General features: G+C 43.8%; 1 pseudogene; it reads left to right on the top strand.

Annotated features, from left to right (window-relative positions):
• Nucleotides 1-3,647: 3,647 nt before the first annotated feature.
• On the top strand, nt 3,648-3,723 carry LOC111722173 (annotated as a pseudogene).
• The last annotated feature ends 7,228 nt before the right edge of the window (nt 3,724-10,951 follow it).

The following is a 10,951-nucleotide window of genomic DNA, read 5'->3' as shown; positions in this document are numbered from 1 at the left end:
TGAACACAGATTTGTTCATAGCCTTTATTATCTCTTAAAATCTTAGATCAAAAGTTATGACCTTTTAAAATTTTCTGACTGTGGTAATGTGTGTGTTTGTGTGCATATGTGCATTATCTTGGTTAAATTGAGTAGAGATTTATCAATTTTATCAATCTTTGCAGATATTTGCTTTTCTATTTTTAGTTTTATTGATTTCTATTTTCGTTTTTATTGATTTAGTTTTATTTTGTAGTATGTATTTCTTTTCTTGTTTGTTTTAGACTTAAATTGCTTTTATTCTCTAGATTATATATATTCTGTTTTAACCTCCAATTTCATTTATTCATCTAAATAGCCTCTCAAACTGAGACAAAAATCAGAGATAAAAATGAAAGCGTATGGGCAAGAATCAAACCTGAGGTCATGGACATGAGCAGTAAGTGGAAAATTAAAGATGATTTTAGAGCACTTCTTTGTGGGAACTTCCCTGCTTCTACTTTGGGGGTGATTCCAGCTCCCCTGGGCTAGTGGCATAATCTGTAGGATTCCAAAGAAATGGGTTAAGGGAAAGAGGAACTGACTTGGGAGATTCTGGATGAGTGCAAGGATCTATGTGAAGCATAGGTGGCCTGTTTGCTTGGTGCTTGCAGACTGCCCCTGGAGATGCTCCAGAAGCTCTAGCAGGTTTAAATAGCCTGATGGAGGATTTGCAATTGAAAACAGACAGAAAAGACTTCGGAGGACTGGGATAGGCTGGACCAGTTGTGGGTAGACCGCCTGGCAACAGAGGCTTAGTTGGCAACAGAAAGCAGGGTGTGCAAGTTGGTGGAGGAATTAACAATTGGAAAGAAGGGCACTGTTACCTTTCTCTTAGTTATCCTGGAGGCTGGAAAAAATGGAATGGAGTGAGTTTCTGCCGAGAGGCCCTGGGGAACTTGCAGATTCATTCCTAGCTCCTGGGGATTTTTGAGCCGCCTGTTGGCAGCAGCCCCACTACTGGCTGTGGAAAGACAGAGGGAAAGAAGAAAAAAGTGTGTGGCGGGGGGAGGGACATCACGTTCTCAAACTCACTGGTGGCTTTTTCCGGCTGAGAGCAGGGACTGTGGAGGTGGGCACTGTCACCTCTTTTGTCTCCTAGAAGAGTACAAATAGATAACATCTACTATTCAGAACTGGAGAGGGTGGGGATCACGCATCCTGCACAGAGCCCCATACAGGAGTGGATGTGGCTGGTACCCAAGCCTGATCCCACCTGAAGGATGAAGGTTGATTACTTATGACTGAATAAGGTGGCTCTGGCCACACCTGATGGTGTCCCAAATGTGGCTCAAAATTGGAAGGGTCAACACTCATTTAGGTACACAGCATACTTTCCTAGATTTAGCAAAGCTTTCTTTAGTATACCCTTAGACTCAAAGTCCCAGAACAAGTTTGCATTCACCTGGGAGGGTGAATAACGGCCCTTTCAAGTGTTTGTTTCCAGGGGTACTTACATAGCCCCAGTATCTGCCATGGTTTGGTGCCCAGAAACCTAGTCATTTTGGTGATTTGCCCTACATTCACCAGAAGCATTACGTGGAATGACATTTTGCTAACTCCTACACGTTTGAGTCTTTTACCTAAAGCTACTGTTCTGCAGTGAGCAGGTCTAAACAACCCTATCCCCAAGGCCCAAGGAAGCTGAGAAGCTGATGAAAGAGGCTGACAAATCCAGTTTCTCAGATAGAAAAATTTAATAGGGACCTTTTAAAAACAGAAGTCATGTCTTCTGTACTGATACAGGAGAAGAAAATATGGTGGATCCATAAGCCATTACCTACCAGGTCCACACTATATACCATAGGGAAGGAATTTGTAGGACAATTGAAGTCAACCTCTCAGAGAATGGCAATCTGCTGAAAGGCAGGGCTTAAGGTCAAGGTCATTTTGACCTAAAAGCAAGTCTAAAAGCATTCCCCAAACAGAGGTTAATCAGAAGTCAATATGTTGGATTAGAATCCAAAATAGAGTTGCTATAGCCTCCACAGCTACATAAAAGTCTCTGCAGCACCTGCAAACCAGAGGATGGACCATCAACCCTCAGAAAGCCCAGGGGCACCATAAACTTCATGGGCCCAGTCTGGTCAAGTATGACTTGGGTTTTGCCAACAGCCATGATTGACAAGCATGGCTGCAGCTCCAGACTGTTAAAAAATTTCAAATCTTTGTAAGTCTGCTAGGATATTGAAGGACTTCCATTCCCCCTTGGCCTAAGGTCTCAGGCCATTATACCACCTGATAAAGAACAGGACACGTTGGGCCTGGGGATTAAAGAGAAAGTGTTTCTAAGGCCTTAGTGACAAAAGCACAAGTTTTTTTTTGTTGTTGTTGCTGTTTTTTAAGTCACCACAGGAAAACTGTTTGAATTAGATGTTTCTGTGACTAAGGAAGAAATGGGATGAGCTCTCTGGCAGAGGAAGAATAACCAATGAAAGCCCATTGACCTCCAGTCACAACTATTCAGGGAGTGACAGGACCAGCAATGCTATAACCTGTTGGAAAAACATTTCCTTGCAGTTTACCAGGTCCTCTTGCAAACAGAAAACCTAACTGTAAATATAACAGTGGAAGTAAAATCAGCTTACCCGATTGAGGGTTGGGTGGACGGCTTATTTACCACATCAGCTGTATCACAAAACAGTACTCTGATTAGGTGATATTCATATCTCCAGCAGAGAAGACACCTTATATGCAACCCTCTGTCTACAGAACTATGGGCCCTGCCAAAACCTGTACAGAATATTGTAGATTTAAAATCACCCCTGGCTCGGTGCCTATGGCTCAAGTGGCTAAGGCACCAGCCACATACACCTAAGGTGGCGGGTTAAAATCCAGCCCCGGCCCACCAAACAACAATGACGGCTGCAACCAAATAATAGCCAGGCATTGTGGTGGGCACCTGTAGTCTCAGCTACTTGGGAGGCTGAGGCAGGAGACTCACTTGAGCCCAGGAGTTGGAGGTTGCTGTGAGCTGTGATGCCACAGCACTCTACCCAGGTGGACAGCTTGAGGCTCTGTCTCAAAAAAAAAAAAAAATCACCCCCAATGCCACCCCAGTGAAACACCATCAAATAAAAGAAGGAGATGGGAACCTATCCAGGATGCTTGGTATACAGATGGCTCAAGTGTGGGTCAACCTGCAGGTAAACTACTGTGGCTACTATTCAACCAGCCACCACCAAGCCCGTATGTATGGAATCTGGAACAAGATATAGCATCCAATAAGCAGAACTATGAGCTTCCTGGTTAGTGACTGTGAAAGAGCCACACTCAGTAACTCTGCATACTGATTCCTAAGCAGTCATGAAAGGGTTGATACTGTGGATAACTCATTGGAAAAAATATCAATGGCCCATAAATAGAAGGCATTGCGGGAGACAGAACAATGGCAGACATTTGAGGCCAATTACAACAACTAGGGGCTGTTGTTCCACATAGCAGCTCACCAACAATTATTCCCTAATGTAAATAAGAAGTGGATACTCTGGCCTAAGCCTGGTTAGAAATCACCTCTGAAGAAGTGGATTGTACATTTGGTACATGGCAACGGAGGTCATGCGTGCTACTTGAAAACTGGCCCAACAAGCTGGCTTAACAGTGTTCCAACAAGAAATAGGAAAAAAGAAAAAACTGTACTTTCAGGGATCATTTCTACAGTTCATTACCAGAGAAATTTCTCTGAATATGTAAAATAATAACAATAACAATAATAATAAAAATAAATAGAAAAGATGATACAAAATTACCCTGTCTGTTGCTAGACCCATCCTTGGCAAGTGCAAGGGGCCACTGAAAACATAAAAAAAGGAGAGGAAGCCACTGATACCTGGCAAAAAGAGTAAATTGGTGTACTCCCTAAGAGTAAAGGATAGACAGTTTTAAGTGACCTCTTGCAAGCTTTTCCCAGTCAAAAAGCAAATCAGAGTCGTAGCACTTGCAATTAAAGTATGGTACCACAGGAACAATTACCAGTGATCAAGAAACACATTTCACAGGCTCCCTAATCCAAGATTTGATAGAAAAGGAGGGCATTACATGGCAATTTCATCTGCCCTATAATCCACAGGGACCAGGACTTATAGGGAGAACAAAAATGGTCTTTTAAAGAAACAAATTAAGCTCTTTTTTTTTTTTTTTTTTTTTTTGAGACAGAGCCTCAAGCTGTCCCCCTGGGTAGAGTGTCGTGGCATTACAGCTCACAGCAACCTCCGACTCCTGGGCTCAAGCAAGTCTCCTGCCTCCGCCTCCCAAGTAGCTGGGACCACAGGCACCCGCCACAACACCCGGCCATTTTTTGGTTGCAGCCATCATTGTTGTTTGGCAGGTCCGGGCTGGGGATTCGAACCCGCCACCTTAGGTGTACGTGGCTGGCGCCTTAGCCGGTTGAGCTATAGGCGCTGAGCCACAAATTAAGCTCTTGACAGGACTTCCCTCATTAAGAAATTGGGCTGTGGTTTCTTTTTTATTAGATCATAACTGTGTACATTACTGTATTTATAGGGTACAATGTGCTGACTCTATATACATCTAGAATGTTCACATCAAACTGGTCAACATACTATTCACCTCATCTATTCAATTATTGTTTCAACATTTATACTCTACTGTTAATATATTTGACATGTACACTTGCAATATACACAGTAGGTAAGGTCCCACCAATTACCCTCCCTCCACCTGTGTCCCCTCTCCACTCCCCTCACCCTCCTCCTCTCTCCTTCAGGGCTATTGTGTTTCATCTTTCATATGAAAGTGTGGGTGGTTATATATTGATTTCATAATAGTATTGAATACATTGGGTATTCTTTTTTTAATCCTTGAGATACTTTACTAAGAAGAATATGATCCAGCTCCATCCATGTGAACATAAAAGAGGTAAAGTGTCCATCATTTTTTATGGCTGCATAATATTCCATGGTATACATATACTACAGTTTGGTAATCCATTCATGGGTCAATAGGCACTTGGGCTGCTCCCAAGATTTGGCAATTATGAATTGGGCTGCAATAAACATTCTTGTGCAAATGTCTTTGTTGCAGAGCAATTTTTGGTCATTTGGCTATAAACCTAGTAGAGAAATTGTAGGATCTAACAGCAGGTCTACTTTTAGTTCCCCAAGTGTTCTCCAAACTTCTTTCCAGAGAGATGTATTAGTTTGCAATCCCACCAGCAGCACAGAAGTATTCCCTTCTCTCCAGATCCCTGCTAACATCTATAACTTTGGGATTTTGTTATGTGGGCCATTCTTACTGGAGTTAGAGGATATCTCAAAGTGGTTTTGATTTGCATTTCTCTGATGATTAAAGATGAAGAGCATTTTTTCATGTCTGTAGGCCATGTGCCTATCTTCTGCAGAGAAGCTTCTGTTCAAGTCTCTTTGGCCACAATGAAATGGGATCACTTGTTCTTTTCTTGTTAATAAATTTGAGTACTTTGTGGATTCTGGTTATCAAACCTTTGTCAGAAACATAACCTGCAAATATCTTCTCCCATTCTGAGGGCTGTCTGCTTGCTTTACTTACTGTGTTCTGTCTGTGGGCTGTGGTTTTAATGGAAGCAGTATGTGCTTGAATGAGGCCCCCATTATGGGAGGAAAGTTGGATTATGAACTTCTAGTAGACACGAAGAGCCTGGTATGAGCCACACAGGTATGGAAAAAAATCAGATGCTATCTTACCTTGAATTCAGTTCCACATGGAATGCCCTGATTTTCCACTATCCTTGTTCCATAAAGCCTGGTCAGGGAACCTCAAGATGGAACCAGAGGTAAAAAGTGCCATTGGCTGGATTGGTATCCTTCTTTCCCCGTAGCATAGAACTACCACCATCCTGGACCTGACCCCTCTCTCCTTTTCCATGAAGATCCAAAGAGACACAATATCATTGGGTAGGCAGTGCCCCCATACTGATGGGCACCAAAGTGACACTAGTACAAAGGATTTCACCCAGCCCTATCATCGTGGAGTTGACAATTCCTAGGAACATTACTGTGGAGGGGAGGGGTCCTATACCACTTTTATTAAATAGGAGCGACATGACACCCCATGTATGTTTCAATAAATTTTTATGTTTTCATTGTTGGCTTGAGCTGTCTTCTTCTTTGCTCTTATATCATTCCCACTAGCACTTAGATATCCTCCATGAATATTTTCCTGGTCTGGGCCCATGACACAGCCAATATGAAAGGCTGATATAACTGCTGGGTGTGTGTTTTATTCCCCTGAATAAGCAAGTAGGCACTCCACAGTCTCCACTGAGTCACTATTGGGTGAAGACTAGATAACTTTACAAACCTAGATAACAGAACAATGAATGGAAATGGGTACCTCAGATGCCTCTAACATCACACAGATAAACACAAGTGATTGGGATGTAACATTGAATAACTCCGGACACAATGTAAGTTTATCCCTAAACATGTGCCAGAGGGTGGCAGCCGTTAAAACCAGAGCTTCTCTGAAGAGCACCAAATTCTGGCAATGGGGATCAGACTGGCAAATGTGGGATGGCTTTGTGTGATTCATTCCCACAGTAGGGATGCTCTCCTGGGTTACAAAGATCTTTGGGGGACAAAATAATCACTCTAAAGACATTCAAGTAAACAATACTAGGTTTCTAGGGTTCTTCCCAAATGCCCAATGCCAATATGACATTATACAAAAGGACACATACTGGTTTGTCACAGACTGGTCTCATAGTCCAGCAATGTATTGCTCCAAATGGCACCTAGTGGCTCTGTGGTACTAACCTCTGGCCCTGGCTTTCCCTGACTTCCCTTGGCTTCCCATGGGTGCACTCCAAAATCTCTGACACCACCCCCTCAATGTGCCCATCTGGAGAGGTCTGATTTTTTTCCTGGTGGGATGATTACTTATTGACTATATTTTTGCCTCCAGGAAGTTCTATGAATATCGGATGTAGACAGTGAAAACCCTTCCAAGATTTGTCTCCCCAGCTTTGAATGACATCAAATGTAGTTCAGAGGCCTTGAAAAATGAAACAGTAGTGGCTCAAGTGGCTAAGGCACCAGCCACATACACCTAAGGTGGTGGGTTCGAATCCAGCCCAGGCCCACCAAACAACAACAGCTCCAACCAAAAAATAGCCGGGTGTTGTGGGGGGCACCTGTGGTCACAGCTACTTGGGAGGCTGAGGCAGGAGACTCGCTTGAGCCCAGGACTTGGAGGTTGCTGTGAGCTGTGATGCCACAGCACTCTACTGAGGGGGAAAGCTTGAGGCTCTGTCTCGAAAACAAAAAAGAAAAATGAAACCGTTGCCATGGGGAAAGTGGTCCCATAGAACCAAATGGCTCTAGACATGTTGAAGGGTAGGCAAGGGAGAACCTGTTCACTTTTAAAAACAGGATGTTGTGTATATATCCCAGACAAAAAAACTGAAGACAATAAATCCTTTCTTTATTCACAAAAGCAACTGCAGCTAATTGACCACACGGGGTGGGGGAGACTCCTATTAGTCTACAATAAAATTATGGTTTCCCGAATAGAATCCTTGGTGGAAAGCTCTGCTAGTAAGCCTTTTGGGAACTGCTATTTTTAGGTGTTGCCACACAGACCTTTACTGTTGTGGTTGGCTTTTGTGATGTTTCATAAATTTTGGGAAAAGAGCCTTGAGGCAAGCCCACACGCTTCCACAGCTCAGGAAACATCTCAGAAGTGGGTATAAGATTGTAAGAGCAGGGGAGGGTGGAGGAGTGGATTGTAGGGTCTGCCAGTTCGCTCCACTTTCTGTATCCTGACCAAAAATCACAGAGTACCTTGACTGCTCTGTGATCCAACCCACTGCAGGTTTTTCCCAGCAGGCTTGAACTCAAACCAGGGTCTTGAACATTCCCAGGCACTGATAAAGATATCTAGGTTGTTGCTGCAAACACTGAAAGAAGCCAGCTCTGGCTCTGAAACTGCATTAAGCCCTGATATAAACTCCATACCCTGACTCTGCTCTGGAGACGTAACTAGGTAAAACACTTTTTCTCTGTTTGGAGCTGGATGTGGGTGGGTGACGGCCTGCTACTGCACCCTGTTAAGAAGTTTCCTCAATAAATGCCTTGGACTGATCACCCTGGTGTGCTTTCTTTGGAAGCCCACACCATGAGATGAAACAAAATGTATCTGATAGAACTATCTTTAAAAAAAAAATTTTTTTTTGATAGTGTATACCCAGTATGAGAAAATGTAGGGAGAGGGACTACAAAGAGGACTAGTGACAAATGTAAACTAATGTTAGTTCACGTAGGTCAGATGATGAATTCAAAAATGTTTGTGTTTTAGAGCCACACATCGACCAATGACAACCAGGGGTTATAATGAACGCCCCGTTTTGTATATGTAAGTTCCATTGGAATGGAAATGTGACTCAAGGACTTAAAAAAGACTGTATGCTAATACAGGTTTTGCAGAAGAGTTTGTGAAGTTTGAGTTGCACCCCTGCCACGTGTGCTTCAATTTCTCTGCATGAGATTGAAACAGTGGTGAGGCCGCATGGACAAAGCAGAGCTGAATTTACTATATGGTAAAACTTCTCGAAATCAAAATGGATATCGCACACACACACAAACATACACACACACCCCTCTTGACAGAGCCAAGGAGGCTATAGGGACCTCTCAGGCTTAGTAGACCTGATTACACACACAAAAAAACACTACAAAAACCACGACCCAGCACAAAGGCCATTTGCAACCTCACACAAAAAAATACTTCTGCAAGAACTGTGCAACTTAAGACTAGTGTCACCCTTATTAATCTTTGTAGTTAATAATTATTGCCAAACAATTATGTAATCCTCTTCATTTTTCCTTTAAAAACCTTTGTCTTTATCTCCCTAAATACAGTTTTGCTACGGCATGGGTATTCCCACTGCGATGTCCTATTCTCGAATAATCATGTTCTTGTAGAAAGCCTCTCTATTCGTGTGGTATAGGCTGACACTATACTACAATGGAGAAAAAACACACCTGCTCCTTCAAGCCCACAGAACTTGAGGACTTTGGCAAAAATGGGTAGTGAATAAAGTCTGAACACCTAAAGTGACCCAGGATTCTGGGAACCGTAGTCCAAACACAGGTTTGTCTTCTGCGCAGACTCATAAGTCCCTGAGGCCGGAGTCCTTGTAGGGTGGAGCAGCTGTCCTTTCACTGGAAGTGTCTGATCAGAACCAGACTTAGGAAGAGGTGAGTCCGGGTTTGGAGACCAAGTTCCGGACCTATGTCCTCCTCTAAACATCCAGTCCCTCTCATGTTCCTTTTGGGATTACAGCAGCCTCAAGACGACCAGACCCTGGACCTCAGAGGATTCCTGGAGAAAGGTGGAGCTAGCTTGGACGTTGGAGAAAATCGGGCATTCGTGTATTTCCTGAGGGTTTGGCGGTCTCCATAGTTACCTCCGCTGCGTGTGATGTCATAGTGGAGGATTGAGAGGGCCTGATGGTGGAGGAGTGGAGCTGTAATCTGTTCCCGCATTACCAGCACTGGACTTCCAGGCTCTTGGTGAGCCAAACCTCCTTGCAGGGCAGGATGCAAGTGCTACAACTCTTATGAAAACAACTCTTATAAAGAGCCAAGCCTCTTTGCAGAGGAGGGTCAACAATAGAAGTGTTACAGTGATACCGGATTTTTAACACTGGATTTCCAGGCTCTTGGTATCAACGATTCGATGAATGAAATCGATAGACCATAGAATGAACAGTGAGGTTTTATTTACAGCTCAAAGAACCAAACCTCCTTGCAGGGAAGGATAGGTGTTACAACTCTTATGAAAAGAACTCTTACAAAAGGCCAAGCCTCTTTGTAGAGCAGGATCAGCGGTGGAGGTGTTACAGCTACAGCTCTTACAAAGGACCAAGCCTCTTTGCAGGGCGGAGATCAGCAAAGGGCCAAGCCTCTTTGTAAGGCAGGATCAGCAGCGGAGGTGTTACATCTACAGCTCAAGTGTTACAACTCCTACAAAGAGCCAAGCCTCTTTGTAGAGCAGGATCAGCACTAGAAGTGCCGCAGCTCTTGCTTCTTCCTCTGGATGGTCTGCGATGGTCAGCTGAAGTCTTCTTCTTCTCTATCTTCCTTGAAAGGTCTGCGATGATCTGCCCCCAGGCTCTCTGCTCAGGGCCTTATATAGGTGTAATAGCTTAGCTGTGATTGGTCCAATGGACCAATCAGGAGCAGGATTGAAAATGGACCAATCAGGGATGGGCACCAGTTTTCCCTTGATTGACAGGTCCTCTAACACAGCTCTACTGGAGCCTCTGGGGGAAGAAAGCTCCCTAGCTTGACCCAACCTGCCGTTTTTTTTGGCCGGCTGCTGCCACCAAGACAGAAGTGGCAGATCCCCTAGGCCCTGCTCGGCTGAGCTGGCTGGGGTGCCACTTTTCTGGTATCATTCCTCCCTCTCCGAGTAGAAACTCTAACTGCTGTTAGGGAAAAGAACGAGGACTCAATCTAACTGCTTCCTGCTGAATTGGGGCGATGATGGAAGGGGCAGTTAGGGTTTCTCCGGAGGGAAGAGTGACACTAGGATCTGTGACTGGAACCATCTTTTTGTGGGTGGTGTGGTTTGGTGAGATTTCTGAAAAACAGATAATTAATTAGTTAAAGGGCAAGGTAAGACCATGTTAGGTTAGAGGCATTACAGTAGTGATGTTATTGTTTTCTAAATAATAACTTTAAGCTTTCCTTAGGCTCACAAGAATAGGTGGGCTGTGGTTGGTTTTCTTCAGAGTCTTTTTCCGTAGAAGGGGCAGGGTGCCAGGCTTTCACTCGTGAATGATGTATCCAAGAATCTATGCCCATAACTTTAACAGCTGTAGAGGAAGACAAGATAACAGGAAAGGGCCCTTCCCAAATTGGGGTTAGAGAAGGTGAGTTAGAAGGAAGAGTTTTGATCAAGACTAGATCCCCAGGAGAGAAAAGTTCCTTTA

Source organism: Otolemur garnettii, unplaced genomic scaffold (assembly GCF_000181295.1).
Source record: "Otolemur garnettii isolate 467f Iridium unplaced genomic scaffold, OtoGar3 scaffold00223, whole genome shotgun sequence".
Taxonomy (NCBI): domain Eukaryota; kingdom Metazoa; phylum Chordata; class Mammalia; order Primates; family Galagidae; genus Otolemur; species Otolemur garnettii.
This window is presented reverse-complemented; position numbering and strand designations above follow the sequence as displayed.